Here is a 16,802-nt window from a genome sequence, read left to right as displayed (position 1 = left end):
ATGATGTACTGATGTTCTCACCTTAGAAAAGGTATTCTAGGGGCGCCTGGGTGGCTCAGTGGTGAAAGCCTCTGCCTTCAGCTCAGGTCATGATCCCAGGGTCCTGGGATCAAGCCTCACATCCGGGTCTCTGCTCAGCAGGGAGCCTGCCTCCTCCTCTCTCTCTCTCTGCCTGCCTCTCTGCCTACTTGTGATCTGTCTGTCAAATAAATAAAAAATCTTTAAAAAAAAAAAAAAAAGAAAGAAAGAAAAGGTATTCTAAGGGTCTCCGATATTTGGTGACAGGCAGAGATCACTGTAAAAGCAGCTGCCCAGAAAGAACAATCCTGAATCTGACCTAGTGCTCCGTTGCCCATTGTTCAAGTGTGTAAACCAGGTAGGAGGATGCTGGGTAAGATCACCCCCTGCCCCCCGGAATGCTCAGTCCTGGACTTGAGGAGTGGTAGCTTTGCATATTAGGTTATGATTTACACTATTCTAGAACACCAAGCTGTGTAGTTCGACACTAAGGCAAAACTTTGGGGACAGTACGCTAATCAAAAACATCTTTTTTTTTTTTTTTAAAGATTTTATCTATTTGACAGAGAGAGATCACAAGTAGGCAGAGAGGCAGGCAGAGAGAGAGAGAGGAGGAAGCAGGCTCCCTGCTAAGCAGAGAGCCCGATGTGGGACTCGATCCCAGGACCCTGAGATCATGACCTGAGCCGAAGGCAGTGGCTTAACCCACTGAGCCACCCAGGCGCCCTCAAAAACATCTTTTAGGAAGACAACGTGGCCATGAATATTAAAGCTAAACATATATACAGCCTACGACACAACAATCCCTGGGCATCACCCAACAGAAATGCTTAAATTTATGCCCCAAAAGACCTATTACAACGGGATTCGTAAAAGCATTATTCAAATGAGGCCTGGACTGAGAAATGACCCTCATGCCCATGAACACGGATAAATGGTATTGGGCTACATTCACACAACAGAATACAATACAGCACTGAGACTGAACAAACAGGAACTACTTGCTACAATGGGGATGAAATTTGCAAACTCCAGTACGGAGTGAAAAAAATCCAGGCACAGAGACCCTATGACAACATTTATGTAACTTCCAAAAAAAGAAAAAAAAAGCAAAACCAACCTATGTGTTAGAAATCAGTTTACTGGTTACCCCTGGAGTGGACACATTTATAACAAAGCTAATTATACCACTAATATATGAGTCTATTCTATTCCTTTCTATTGATTGAAAATTTTGATGGTCAGGAGGGAGATTTACAGGGAGATTGAAAAGTGGTAGATTCAACTCATGGAAACAAGGCTTTATTGAATGCCTCCCCATGGGCCAGGCATCACCCTTGATGACAGGAGTATAGGATGAATTAGTTTCTAGCCACAAGGAAATCACAGACCAGTGGCCAGGCTCCCACTCTAGAGAGGGCCTTTTTCGCTTCACGGAAAGGTGCTCACTCCACGTAATAATTGGTACCCACCAGTCTAAGAATCCTCATTCTAAAAGTCAAAGACACCCTCTCAAGGAGAATCCCCCAATCAAAAAACCTAGGTCTATTTTACCAGCTCAAGGTTAGGATCACTGTTCCAGCCCTAAACTCCTGTAGACTATACCTGGCATTTCTGGAACAACAATGTTTAACCCATTTCCAAGCTACCTCCCACGCAAACCACAAAAAGGATTATGAGCTGAGCTGAGAGCTGCCTGCCTTCTTCCAGAATCATCCAGAGCCCCTAAGAGACTTCTCATGTCCAGAGACCAGCAAATGGCTCCAAACAAGGTGAGTTTCAGAGTTTTAGTCTAAATGAGCCCTAGTGCCAAAGGATGTCATAATGATAAGCACTATGTGAGAGATGGAGGGAGGAAAAAGACCCTTTTAGGGTCCTGGTTGGGTGTGAAAATTAAACTAATGAAGACAGATTAAAAGGAGAAAAGCACACAAATTTTATTAAATTTTTACATAGGAGTCTTTATAAGGGGAGGAAGACCCAAAGTGGCCAGAACTGGAGGCTTTCATACCTTTTAGACAAAGAAACAATAATCTGTGAGTAATTGACATGACAAAGGAATTTGGGCCAGGCTCAACTAGAACTAAGCCTTCCTCATCTTCCATAACTAAGAAAAGCTAGTTTGCTTAACTAGGACAAGAACAAGAAGGTAAGGGTTATTTTCACTAGGTTTGTTTGCAGATTCTTTTAGTGCCTTCTCTGAGCCTGTGAAGAATATGTCTCCAATAAAAGGAGAATTTATTTCCTGCCTTAGGCAGAAAAGAGGGAACTTTTTCTGTGTGTACCACTTCTCAAGTCCCTTCAGCTCAAAATAATTTTTATATCAAGGAGGCATATTTTGGGGTGATGTATTCTGGTTTCCTTCAGGAACGATTTGCCTCTTACAGAATGTGAGCATCATCACTGGTGTTTTCTCATCTGATTTCACAGAAGCCAAAACAGCCTCACCGTCTATCAGCACCCAGAGAACAGCCTACCTCCCAGAACATCAGGATCCCACAAAAGGCTCCAGACGAGAACCAGCTACCTCCAGACCCCTTCTAAAATCAAGAAGGTTCATAAAAACCCTGGAATGGCCTGAATGCTAGGAAATGACAGCACCTAGGGACATCAGTCACTCCACAAAATAACCACCGATAACAATCAAAGCTGGAGGAAACTCAGAGCTCCCCTAGGACCAAAGAACTCTTGATTTTAATGATGAGACTGAGGCCAAAGGGCCAGAAATCTGTTCCTTAAAATCACTCAGATTAGGGACTGCAAAGTTGAGAACAAAATTCAGGTCTCCAGAACTCCAGGGCTCTTTCCATATACACTCTGACCTGCAACGTTCAAACCAGGAGAGGCAACTATCTCTTTCTCATCATCTGAACCCAAACACTCCGGCAGCCCACAGGGGCTCTGGGCTAAACCGAACCCACCTTTGAAGCTAAAGAAATTTACCTGCACTGAAGATCTTGTTTCTTTAAGCAAATGGACATGCTCTAGTCCCGGTGCAACCAGAAGCCAGCTGCGGGAGACCAACATTTATATGAGCCTTTCTAAGCACAGGTGCTTGGCTGGGAGTCTGGGTTCCTGGCTCCTACAGCCTCGGCTCCTCCCCACTCTGTGTTGCCTGGAAGGGAGGGGAGCATCCAGGGCTTTGTGATGCTATTGCCTAAATCCAATTATTTTCTTAGAAAACCAGCATTGTTTCAGTAATGCCTTGACAGAGAGAGTTAATCATCTTCCCACTTCCAGATAAGGGAGGTATCTGGACATATGACTTAGAACATTATTTCATTACAGGAAATAATGCAGTGTTTATATTCTTCTGTGGTCTTTGCTGCCCTGAAGGATGTTCTCGACTAAGAAGGAACCCAGCGATTCCTCTGTGTTGTAGAGAGATCTCCCTTTCCTTTCCCAACCCTACTTTCTGAATCCCCTATTTCAGTCCATTTTGTCTTCTTGTCTTTGGCTGCTCAGGGCTAGAAATGACCTCTGTTGGTGGTTTCCTTGCATTCCACTCTGGCACTCACGTGCTGACTCTTTGGTAGGTGTTCTTGGCTCTCCCAGGAACTTTCAGACACCCCGCATGGCTTGTGCAGAGCTCTCATTCACCTGACTCCACGATCATAATCTTTAGGTCTCTAAGACATGGATCGAGGCCTGGCATTCAGTAGGTTCTTAACACCGTCAGTGCAATGAACAAGTCCCTGCTTCTTTGCAGTGGCCTTTGAACTCTGACTCTAACCTCTCACACCTTGATCTTTTTGTGCAATTATCTATCACCCCACTCATTTTATAAGTATGAATAAGGAAAATAATAATGGTAGTAAAAGCTATGATGACTGAATGTATGCGTCTCCCCAGAGATTGACATGTTGAAACCCCAACCCCTTGGTGTAGCTGTATTTGTATTAAATAAGGAAACAAGTGAGGTCGAACTGACCTGTATCCTATGGGATCCACATGCTTCTAAGAAGAGGCAGCAGAGATACTGGTCTCTGTGTGTGTGTATGTGCATGTGTGTGTGCGCACATGCATAGAGAAAAGGCCATGTGCAGGTACAGTGAGAGGGCAACTGTCCACATGCCAGGAGGAGAGCTCTCACCAGAAACTGAGCCTGCCAGACCTTGAACTGGGATCATGAGAAAATAAATTTCTGTTGCAGAAGCCCCCTAATCTATGTTCTTTTCTTATGGCCTTCTGAGCAGAGTAGGACAACGGCCAACATTCCAACGTACACTGCGCCCTTGTGACATGCCCGGTACAATGCTTGTACACTGCACGCAGCATCTCACCAAATCTCCACAAGTCTGTGAGGAGGTACTATTATCCCCACTTCACAAAAATGGAAGTGAGGCACAGAGTGGTAACCCCACCAAGATTCCCATAGCTGGTAAGCGGCAGAGTGGAACTCAGTCCCGGATGCATCATATTCCACAAGCTTTTCATCATATCCATCAAGAAACCATGTTTCTCTGCCAAATCCAAAGTCAAGTCCAAAGCTTTCCTCCTGAGTTCAAAGCTCTTTGAATCCTTGGCCCACCTGGTGTTTATTTTATTTTTTTTAAGATTTTCTATTTATTTATTTGACAGACAGAGATCACAAGTAGGCAGAGGCAGGCAGAGAGAGAGGGGAAACAGACTCCCCGCTGAACAGAGAGCCCGATGTGGGGCCCGATCCCAGGACCCCGAGACCACGACCCGAGCCGAAGGCAGAGGCTTAACCCACTGAGCCACCCAGGTGCCCCCCACCTGGTGTTTAAACAGCCAACACCCTCATACTCTTTGGTCTGAGGGTGTTGTGCGGAGAGCAGGAGTAGTGGATTTAGAAATCAAAAGATTTCTGATTTTAGAAATCAAAAGATCCTGTTTGGTTAAGAAAACATCAATGTTCTCTTCTGAAAAATCAGCACAATAATTCATCCTTCTTAATAATACATCAAGGGTGGCTAGGTGGCTCAGTCATTAAGCGTCTGCCTTTGGCTTAGATCACGATTCCAGGGGCCTGGGATCGAGCCCCTGATTGGGCTCCCTGCTCCATGGGAAGCCTGCTTCTCCCTCTCCCGTTCCTCCTGCTCGTGTTCCCTCTCTCTGTGTGTCTCTGTCAAATAAGTAAATAAAAAAAATCTTTTTAAAAAAATACTAATACATCAGGTCACAAATACGAAAATGTTCTGTAAAAACCGCAGGGATCTAAGTGTATACAAAGGACCGCCGTTATGACTGATCTCTAATTTACGTGTCACTTGTAACTTTTTCACTATCACCCCCCCGGACCCCAGCACCGATCTTTTCTCTCTCACACTGGCCATTGTTTCAGGAACTTCTGGCCGGGGCTGCTTCTCAACCTTGGGTCTCCTGCTCCACGCCTGGTACAGAGCCGGGACTGACTCTACGTCAGAGCTGTTTTTGTCAGGTCATCACTGGGCTTGTCACAAACTGTGTGGAAGAGGGCGAGGCCCAATGGCCGTTTCCTCCTTTGACCCTCCTGTGACTTATTGTTTGGGGTGAAGGAAACAAGGCCAGGGAGGCTCACTGGCCTCTCACACGAGCGCTATGACTAACAGTTATTCAGAAGTCAGATGACCCTTCCTCACCTGGGGGTGAGTCCTTCTATCTTTGCACAGCATGGGCAGTCCTTGACCCAGGAGTGGGTTGTAAACCAAAAGCAGGTTAACACGTTTGTGATTTAGGACCAGGAGTCCATTTTCCAGTGGAAACAAGGCTTGAGGAGTGCTAAAGTCCCCCAGGAGAGCTCTGGTGGCTTCTGCAAGGTCTGGAGCAGCAGGACCTGAGCGCTTGCCAAGTTCTGGGTCCTACTGGAAAATCCAAGGGGGAAAGGAGTGCCTCCTTAACTTTGCAAGGCAGCAGAATATTGGAGAAGGAGCGCTGACATGAGAGTTAAGAAATGTGGGTTCAGGTCCAAGTTCTGCTGCTGACTCTGAAGCTGGGCAAGTCACCTCCTCTCTCTGCGACTGAGTTACATAAAACGAGGAAGTGGTACCCCACCACCTCTCAGCCTTTTGTGAGAACATTCTATGACTCTGCTTGGGACCTGCCTTGAGCAAACATTCAAAGGAAAACAAGTTTGTCTCTGGCACCTTCTTACCCCACTCCATGGACACTCTAAGTGCCCTGCACAAACTTAAGTTCTCTCTCCAAAGTGGCTCCTTCCCTTTCCTCCTAGAAAAACTCTCATTCCTCCACCAGGAAACAATCAGATGGAACCGGTTTTCATAAATGTGTGAAGAGTTCACACCTCCTTAACCTTGCTGTAAGGATTTGCATTTAAAAAAAAAAAATAGGGAGCTTCTTATCTAGACAAATTCCTGACTGTCAGAATTTCAGGCAGTGAAATAATCAGTGAAAAAGTCTGGTTGAGAATGAAGTTAAGGCCCCAAGTACAGTAAATGTAACAGCTCACAAATGTTCGTTCATGCTCACACGGGTCACTTCTGTTGTTTAATTCAACTCACATTTAAAAAACAAGTAAAACTATTATGTTTTTACATAACTATAAAGGAGGAAAACTACTAGAATACATATGGACAAGCTCTAACCATTTCTTGCATTGATTCCCTTCCATGCAGATATAAGAGTAAGTCTAGAAAATCATGAGGCATCACAGCTCAGGCGAAGTTATTGCTGGCAGCCCTCTAGATGAGAATTCAAGGTCTGGGTAGTTATGACAGCTCCAAAGCTTCACGAAATCAATTGACAGACTGTCCTATTCTCTGACGTTTTTCTTGCTCGATTTTTGTTCAGTTGGTGACATGTTTTCAAAACTAGGATCCACTAAGGTAAAGAGAAGGGATTTGATTTGTGAGTAGGAGAAAGGGCCGCATCAAGTTCAGAAGAATGGAAGGAAAAACTGATGCTTCCATATATAACTTTTAAGCATTAGAAATTTCTCCAAAAACCAAGATTATAAAAAGAGACTTTGTGGGCTAATTCCTCTCCAAGACTCCAGTAAATTCTCAGGCCTAAGTTCCTAATTTCTCTATATTCAAAATATTTTCAGAATGTCATAGGAAAATATCCTTTAAGAAATTCACTACAGGGGCACCTGGGTGATTCAGTCATAAGGCATCTGCCTTCAGCTCAGGTCATGATCCCAGCGCCCTGGGATTGAGCCCCGCATCAAGTTCCCTGCTTTGCCGGAAGCCTGCTTCACCCTCTCCCGCTTCCCCTGCTTGTATTCACTCTCTCACTGTCTCTCTCTCTCTCTGTCAAATAAATAAATAAAATCTTTAAAAAAAACAAATTAATTCACTACAAAGTTTGGAAATAAAAACAGACAAGCTTGTTTGTTTTCAATAGGAAAGTGTTTTCCTAAATTATCAGAGAACTCAGCAGAATTTCAAGGACACTTATTTCTAACTCATAACCCAAGTGAACTTGAATTGACAAGATTTGTTGTCCTTGGGAAGGGCTTGGGGGTGCCCCAGAAACCATGCAAACCAGGGAGCCAGGCCAGAAAGGTCTGGGAGGGTGAAGAATTATAGAAATACACTAGCTTAAGCACCAGGAAGGCAGGCAGCATCGGAGATGGCCTAAAACAGCCATGATTACCTGGCTACAGAGCACAGATAGGTTCCTAGAAAGGTAGCAGAAGCACATCTGGTAACTGTCGAATTGGAAAGCAGGTCCGGGGCAGAGAGCACCTTCATGGTATTAGGATGCAAGGAGACTGATCCTAGAAAGGTGAATAAGCAAAGCTGTCGAAACAGACTTCAAGAACCCACAAACAACAACAACTACCACCACAACAAAACACTTAATTGGGACCTACCTATTTCCCCAGTCTTGGGGCAGAATTGGTCACTAAATCTTGGGTGGCAAGTAATTCCATGGAAGCAGAAGCAAGAACCCTCTTCTATCAGCCTCCATTCTGGTTATGTCCTCACAACCCCTCTTCTCTAATCTAGTAGGGGTCCAGGCGAGCAGGTTTCTATAGCTTTTGGAGTCATCCTGGGGCAATACTTGGGACATATACATGGCAGGCACCTAACGGTTCACTCAGTGGGGAGTATATGTTGGCATTTCTATAGTAAGTTTGTGAAACATGCATTCATCCAGCACTCCTGTCTCTTTCTTTTTCACGTGTTTTCTTCCAAGACCATTGGAAAGAATCTGATAAATGAATTCATGAAAAGATGGCTAATAATTGTTGATTTGTCAAGTGCCCATGACTCGATTACAAAATACAGACCTTGATTGGGGCGTCTAGCTGGCACAGTCAGTTAAGCACCTGACTCTCGGTTTTGGCTCAAGAGGTGATCTCAGGGTTGTAAGACCAAGCCCCATGTCAGGCTCTGAGCTCAGAATAGAGTCTGCTTAAGACTCTCTCTTTCCCCATTCCTCTGCCCCTCCCCTCCCCATACTCAATTGCTTTCTCCCTCTCTCTCCAATTAATAAATCTTTAAAAAATAAACACACAGTACAAACCTTGAAGCATAGACCTTCATCTATTAACAATAAGCCACTGAGGGAGATCCCTTTCACATTATGGGCCTTCCTAGCCCACCTGGAAATCACATAATTATGAAACTACTGACTACTCCTCCAAAGAAAGACTGTCCAAAGGCAGGACATTTTATTTATTTGTTTGTTTGTTTATTTATTTATTTGACAGAGAGAGAGAGAGAGAGAGCACAAGCAGCGGGAGAGGCAGGCCAAGGGAGAGGGAGAAGCAGGTCCCCTGCAGAGCAGTGGGCCCTACATGAGGCTCAACCCCAGGACCCCAGGATCATGATCTGAGCTGAAGGCAGACACTTAAATGACTGAGCCACCCAGGTGCCCCAAAGACAGAAAAATTTAAAAAGGTCTACAGCATGATTTGTTTTCATTTCTTTTTTTAGCTTTTAGTCTGGTTCCCTAACAAACAAAAATGTTGTCTAGACTTTTTTCTTTCAATGTCTCATTATGTATACCTTGTTTTCTGCCTCAATACTTAATGGTGTTCTTGGCATTATTAAACTCGGCCACATCAATACACTACTATGGAATGTATTTCAAACCCTTCTTCTTCCTGACCCTGACTTTGTTCCCGTCATCCTTTTTCCCTGAGCGTCTTACGATTTTACCTCTACTTATATATTTGTTTTGGTCACTTTTTTTTTTTTCCCTTTTGACTTATGACCTAGCCTATCCTTCTTGGCAGAAAGTTTGTTTGCCATTTTGATGCTCATGAGAGAGAAAAGTAACTGCTGGGGAAAACGGCACAGTTTCCATATTTCCTCCCAAGAGGTGGTGGCAATGTTTCTGTTAGGGAGAAAGTCCCCATGGTCAATAAACCATGACTAATCCCAGGAGCACAAAAAATGAGTAAGACCGGTGCCTAACGCCCAAGAAAGAAGATCCAGGAAAGGAGGGGAAGAGCATCCCGAAGTCAGCAGCATCCCAGCTGGGCTGACAATATGGCCGCTCCCATTCCTGAGAGTCTGGTCCTAAGTAACCATCTAAAGCGGGGTCTCTAGCGCTCAGACTGCAGACTCTGCAATTCCTAACCTTATCAAGTGTGTCTGTTAGCCATCCTCAACCTTGTGTCCTCAAAATAAGGGCTTTCTCTACATCCAGAAAACAATGGCTTTTAGGGAGTTATGTAGGCAGAAGTCTTCCACGGGAACATGGCAGGGATTTGTGTTGAAACAGGTTGTCCTCCTACAGTTCCATGGAAGGGTTGGTGTGTGCCTTTCAAAACATGAACAAAATGAACATCTCTTTCACTGAAAAGCATCATTCAGAAAGGCTTCTGGAACGAGGCAGCATCCATGAAAACATCAGTCACCTACAGGGTCCTCATGTCTGGGCCTCCCCAGGGTGTGTTGCCTTCCACCTTGATCTGCCCACACTGGAATGGTGACATTTGTGTCCTAGAAAGAGCATACTTACCTTCAGAGCCAGATGAACCTGGAAGCTTGAATCTGACTCCATTTAGAGTGTAAATGTGTAACCGAACCCAAGTTCATCTGTTGGACACAAGGCGGAAACAATCACTGGGACCTGGAGCAGCAGAAAGGAAAGAGATTGTTCGAGAGGCAGCCAAACTCAGACACAGAAGGGCAATGCCTCAAATCTGCCCCAGTCAGCCAATCTTAAAGGCAAATGAGAAAGTCCTGGGTAAAAAGTTACAGCTGGGCTTATTAGTCCCATAACCCCTTCGGATACCAGTTTCAGGCGGATAGCTTGAGAACTAACTTACCTCTGAGGGCCTCACTCTAATCCTCTACAACACAGTAATCACACATACTGGGAAGATTAGTGGGAGAATTTGACCAATATTGTGTTCAATGAATACAACATATTTCGTTCAGGGGCCAGGACATAATCAGCACTCAAAGCATTTTGTTAAAGTAATGATTATGATTAGTCCATAATGATTGGATTCAGTGCTCACAGAAAGGTCTTTGAGGACCCCCTTAACCTCCGGGACTGAGTGTCTGCCCTCTACAGGACATCCAGGGAATGCCTGGGCTGGAGTGAGGAATGGTCACGATTATCCGCATGCAGACAGACAGTAATTGAAATCCGCAAGCGGGTCGTATCACAGTAGTAGACTGATTGTTTTTGGCTCACTCTAGATTCATAGTGTTTTCCCTCCCATGTGATAGCCCTTCAAGGATAGCTTTAAAATGTGTAATTCCTTAAATGCTTCATGATACAATGTAAGGACTCCCTCCCTCACTGTTAGACATGCCACATCAGGCCACATCTGGGGTATACTATTTCAGCTCGAGACCCTACACTTTGTAAAAACTCTAGCACATCCCTCGCTCTGCTGCATGTTAGGGACTAAATTTCAGTTTCTCTCTTGATTCTTTGAACTGTCGTCGTGAAAACGACATGAGTCATCTGTGCGAAAATACCTAGCCTTGTGCCTGCAATCTGTCAGGCTTTTGGCGAACACCGACCGTCATCATTTCCTATGCTTGTCTTCAGGCAGTTAGAACCTTATAGTTATTTTTGGCAGCTCCCTCTAAGCGTTGACTCACATTGGGTTTTCCATAAATTAGATCTCGTGTCTCTTTAACATCTGAATTCTCTCCCATCCTCAGAGAAGATATCCCATCCTTTGAGAAGATACTGAGAAGTGCTTCAGTATTCTGGTAGCTGTCACTAGATAACTCCCCAAGGTCCTCCTGCGGTCTCATTCCTACTAACACACCACAAGCTACCCAGGCTTCTAAACGAGAACACTCGGATTACATAACATGGACATGTAACTAGGTATGTAGGATTCTCTATACACACAAATACATGCATATTCTATTTGAGAGGATGCTATACTCTAGATGGTCTGTTTTAGTAGAATATGTTTTATCTGACAAAAAAGAAAAAAGTGTTGATAAAGGTCACAACTCTCAAGCCAAGGGAGCATAGAAAGAAAGCATAGAAAGAAGAATCTAGATAGGTATCTAGGAATGGGGAACAAAACAAGAATACTCTTTCTTTAAATTTTCAATATTGTCCTGAAAATCCAAAATATGAAATATAATTATAAACTAAAATAGCATTAATGAAGAGGAAAAACACTAGTTGTATGATCCTCATATAACTAGAAAACCTAAGAATAAACTAAAATTATTTTATTAATGAGTATTAAGTAAAACAACTATACTTAAGACTAATTTTTTTTAAAGTAATGGCATTCCTATATGTAACAATAAGCAGTCAGAAGTTATCATGATAGATTTAGCTCATCCAGAGTAACAATAAAAATATAAATTAACAGAATAATCTTAAAGGAAACATTTTGACCTGTTTGATGGGAACTACAAACAGTTTATAGAAATAGAGAAGATATTTGAATAAATGGGAAGTCACCCTATCTTGGATGGAAAGAGTAAATATCAAGAAAGTGTTCATGCTCTTAAAATCAATTCCTGGCTTTCGTGAGACGCTGATTAAAACAAAATAGAACTAATGTTTCCATTTTGCAGAGGAGTGAAGAGAACAGAGAAGGTAATTGACAAAATTTCTTTAAAATTACTCTGGATAAAGAAACACATGAGAGATTAATGTCCTTATTGTAAATAAGGAGTTCTTTTCCAAACAATGAGAAAAACATTAAATGTTTTTAGAAAAATGAAGGATAAACAAAAATAGACAATTATGGAAGAAATACGCATGGTTAATAAACAAGAAAATTTTCAAGTTTTTTGTAATTATGCATCTACTAATTTTAAAAAATGAAATATAATTGCCCACTTCCCACATTGGTGAACACTTTTAATTAATTACATGCAGTATTAAAGAGTGGAAAAAACCTTAGGAACTCTGGTATCATTATGATAGGGATATAAATTGATGTAACTCTTTCAAAAAGCAATTTGGTGATAAGTACCAAAAGCATTCATAATGTTCCCAGTAATTCCATTTATATAAAATATATTCAGTAAATAAAACCATGAATGAAGACATATATACAAAAATACTCATCTTTCATCGATGATCACTAAAACAAAACAGATAACTTTGAAATAGAGCTTTTATTACTGTTGACAGCAATTCTGCAAATGACTTCTCTGTCCACCATTGACTAATTCAATTAATGAAATTTCCATGTAGTTGAATATTAGCATTCATTCCAACTTAAACATTTGGCTAGCTTTCTAGGATATGTAAAATACTCATGGTATGAGGTTGCCTGGGGACAATAGCGTAGTTGCTTTACGCAAAAGAGAGAGAGTAAGAGAGAGGGGGAAGAAAATGAGAACAAGAGGAAAGAGAATATCTAAGAAATTTAAAGATCACATAAGTAAGGGAGGGGGAGAATATTCATACCAGATATTAAAATGTATCATAAAATCATAAAAAAATGTATCCTAAAGTCATAAAATCATTTTAATGGCATGTTGTTAAAAATAGACAAATCAGTTATTGCAACAGAACATATAATTCTGAAATAGGTTTTAGGTTCTTCAATCATTTGTACTAATCTATCTTTAAGAAAACTTGCCATGGAAAAGAGAATAGAAAATTATTTATCGGAGAACTGCTCAAGCATTTGGAGTCATTCCATAACTTTGTGCACCAATAACAACAACAAAGATAAAGATGAATTAAAAAGTTACATAGAAAAACAGTCCAACTACAGGACAGTTTCGAGAAAAAAAAATTTCTCAAGTTTCTGAGCAGACTAATTCCAAGTTTAGTGTAGTAAGAGAAAGAATCATAAAGAATAAGATCAATAGCTTTTTCTGTTAAATTTCAATAAGTAAAAAAAATCTATAATCAGAAAACAAAATCCAAACTAAATACAATTAAAAAACATACAACTTTAGAATGGAGACAAAGCACGAGGTAGCAGCTGAGTAACTGACTTTTAAAGACGTGAGCAGGCTATAACTGCTACTGTTGTCTGCTTTTGTGTTTAAAAAAAAAAAAAAATCCTCTTCCTTATCAGGTTCCCTCTGCCCATGCACCTTTCGGGATGGTCATGGCCTTCTTGTCTTATAATCGTTGGCTGGCTGTAGAAAATTCACATTTCCAGTCTCTGCTCATCAAGAACGACTTCAGCTGTGAGTGAAGTTCAGGGCTGGCCATAGCCATGAGATAGGGTCTTTTTCCCCCCTCTCAATTAGTCTCTACCCAACATGGGGCTTGAACTCACAACCCTGAGATCAAGCATTGCAGGCTCTAAGGACTGAGCCAGCTAGGTACCCCTGGGCAACTGTTTTTTGCTTTTGTTTTTAATTTTATTTCACTTTTTCAATATTCTAAGATTTATTGTTTATGCACCACACCCAGGGCTCCATGCAAACGTGCCCTCCTTAATACCCACCACCAGGCTCAACCATTCCCCCACCCCCCAAAACTGTTTGTTTCTCAGAGTCCACAGTCTCTCATGGTTTGTCTCCCCCTCCAATTTCCCCAACTCACTTCTCCTCTCCATCTCCCCATGTCCTCCATGCTATTTGTTATGCTCCACAAATAAGCAAAACCATATGATAGTTGACTCCCTCTGCTTGATTTATTTCTCTCAGCATAATCTCTTCCAGTCCCGTTCATGTTGCTACAAAAGTTGGGTATTCATCCTTTCTGATGGAGGCATAATTCTCCACAGTGTATATGGACCACATCGTCTTTATCCATTCGTCTACTGAAGGGCATCTTGGTTCTTTCCGCAGTTTGGCGACTGTGGCCATTGCTGCTATGAGCATTGGGGTACAGATGGCCCTTCTTTTCACTACATCAGTATCTTTGGGGTAAATACCCAGCAGTGCAATTGCAGGGCCATAGGGAAGCTCTATTTTTAATTTCTTGAGGAATCTCCACACTGTTTTCCAAAGTGGCTGCACCAACTTGCATTCCCACCAACAGTGAAAGAGGGTTCCCCTTGCTCCACATCCTCTCCAACACTTGTTGTTTCCTGTCCTGTTAATTTTGGCCATTCTAACTGGTGTAAGGTGGTATCTCAATGTGGTTTTGATTTGGATTTTCTGATGGCTAATTTTTGAGAGATGAAAACCCAGTCTTCCTCCTCCAGGAGCTTCCAGTAGCTCCCCCTGCTGGGAAGACCGACAAAACTTACTACCTGGGAAAGATGCCTGGACTCAATGCGAGCACACCAGGCTCCTTCCAGTTCTGGAATCTTGTGCTTTTGGAATTTCACTGTTTTGTCACTTTTCTCACCCAACGGAGGTTGTCTAGCAGAATGGTGCAATCCAATACTGCTGGCAGGAAAGGCTCGATCTATCTGGGTGGGGACCAAAAATTTGCTTCTGTTTTGCTTTGATCAAGAAGCCCGAAGCCACTGGTGCTGCTCATGTCCAAGGAGCTCTGGGTGAGCTCATTGGCTCCCAACGACATTCTCACTGCACCGGCCACCTATCTGCCCATACCCCTCCTACCTGCTGCTTCAAGGGTTAAATCATTTTTTTTTTTAGAATTCTGGAGATTTTGGTAAGCTACCTCACAGCTTTTGTGGATTGAGGGGAAAGTAGGAATGTAGGATGATAGCTAGCTCTGTAGAAGATGTCTGGTGGGCAAAGCTTTCAACGTCTCTGTGCTTAAGTGTCCCTCCCCAGGAAACATCCTATCTTGGCACCAGGATTGTTGTGAGGACCCTGTGTTGCAATAGTAATTCCCCCTCCTGCTCCACTTCCTCCCCTTCCCCAGAATCAGAGTCTGAGGCTGAAGGTGATGGTGGGGAGTTTTTCCAATCACAGCTCACATCCTACAAGTTTCATTTGTCTTGCCTTTGGGAGATGAGGGTATTAGAGAGAAAACAGCCATGGGGGCTCCTCAAGCAGGCATTTTAATAAAACCAGACATACACCATTGCCTCCGTTGTGGAGGCTTTCTTCTTTGTGATGGTGGACTTTCTAGGTTAGCTCTGCTCCTGGTACACCACGGAATGAACCTAGGTTCCTGCCCATGAGAGCTGGCATGCAAAACAGACACATGTCCCAGCAACTACATAGATGTGGCAGTAATGGCATGACAGGGGAAAGCAGTTCCTAGACAACAGGACATCGGAACCTAGCCTGACCCTGTTTCTTCATCCCCTTTTCCTGTTTATCCACTTCGGGAGCACAATTTGCTAATTTCTTTATTTTTATGCCAGACTTCCCTGTCCTTATGTGTATTGAGCTGTCATTCATTCAGGGGGAAGTGAGCTACTATTTACTGAGTGCTACAGATCTAGCGTATAATTACACCGCTAGCTAGCTAGATAGATGTAAATGCATAAACACTGTATTCGGTCCCCAACTTAGGCTGTTTTATTCTATCTCCGCAAAGCCTCATTCTGAGGTCTGGTCTCACAGATGAGAATGTTATCATAAGATGGCTACATAGTTTAGCCTGTTTCTCAATGATAGGTATTGGCTGACTCGATGCACTTATCTCCCCAATGGAGGCCAACAAAATGAGTCAACTATAGTTTCCCCAGGGGCCAGGCTGAGAGGGGCCTGGGTTCTGGGGTTGCAGAAGGGGTTCACATGAGACCCCCAGTGAACTCTCCTGACTCTGCCAGCCTCCCTGAACCAGGGCTCAAGCCTTTATTCCAAATTGCCTTTGCCTTTTCCATCTCTCTCCCTCTACTTCTGGCCAGACCTTGGTGATCTTGGTGAGGAAGGACGGAGAAAGAGGAAGAGAACAGAAAGTCCCCTGTTTCGTAGTGTCACTCCCAAGAGCCTATAGCAAATGCCACAAATTCTATTCTTTTGAGTCAGTGAGCCATCTTCGGTTTAGATACAAAAGAACTGAAAGAACTACCCCTGACCTATGTGCTCGCTTACTAAATAGCTCCAGAACACAGGGCAGGACACACATGGTGACTGAAAGTCCCAGAGATCCTCGGATATAGAACGGTTACACCGAGTGCTCTCAGTGGACCAGACACAGCCCTAAGCACACCCGTTGTCTCCTTTCACGCCGAACAATCCTGTTATACGCTCTCCATCCAGAGACCTGGGAGCTGGGGCTCGGAGGGTAAAGCCACTTTCCCAAGTTCACCCAGCCAGGATGTTGGGGGACCGGGATTCTGTGTTGCAGAGTATCTGACTGGGACCCTCCGTGAGCCAGCACGGAACCAGAACATGGGAGCCAGGTGCTAGGTTTGGGCAAGGCACCCGGTGGGAGAGAGGCGCCTGGAGGCCGGACAGGGCTGGAAAGCAATGCTGCTGACACAGCACTGACTAGGAAAAATGGAGTTCCTGGGGACTGCGTGCGGCCGATATGCTGTTTGTTAAGTCCCAAAGCCCTGGGCCTCCACGATATGTTGCTCAGGCTTCCATACACATGTGCTAACATTAATTTTAAAAGCAAGGGATTCGAGCGCCATAAAT

Source organism: Mustela lutreola, chromosome 9 (genome assembly GCF_030435805.1).
Source record: "Mustela lutreola isolate mMusLut2 chromosome 9, mMusLut2.pri, whole genome shotgun sequence".
NCBI classification, from domain to species: Eukaryota; Metazoa; Chordata; class Mammalia; order Carnivora; family Mustelidae; genus Mustela; species Mustela lutreola.
The sequence above is the reverse complement of the archived record's forward strand: the minus strand, read 5'-3'. Positions refer to the sequence as shown.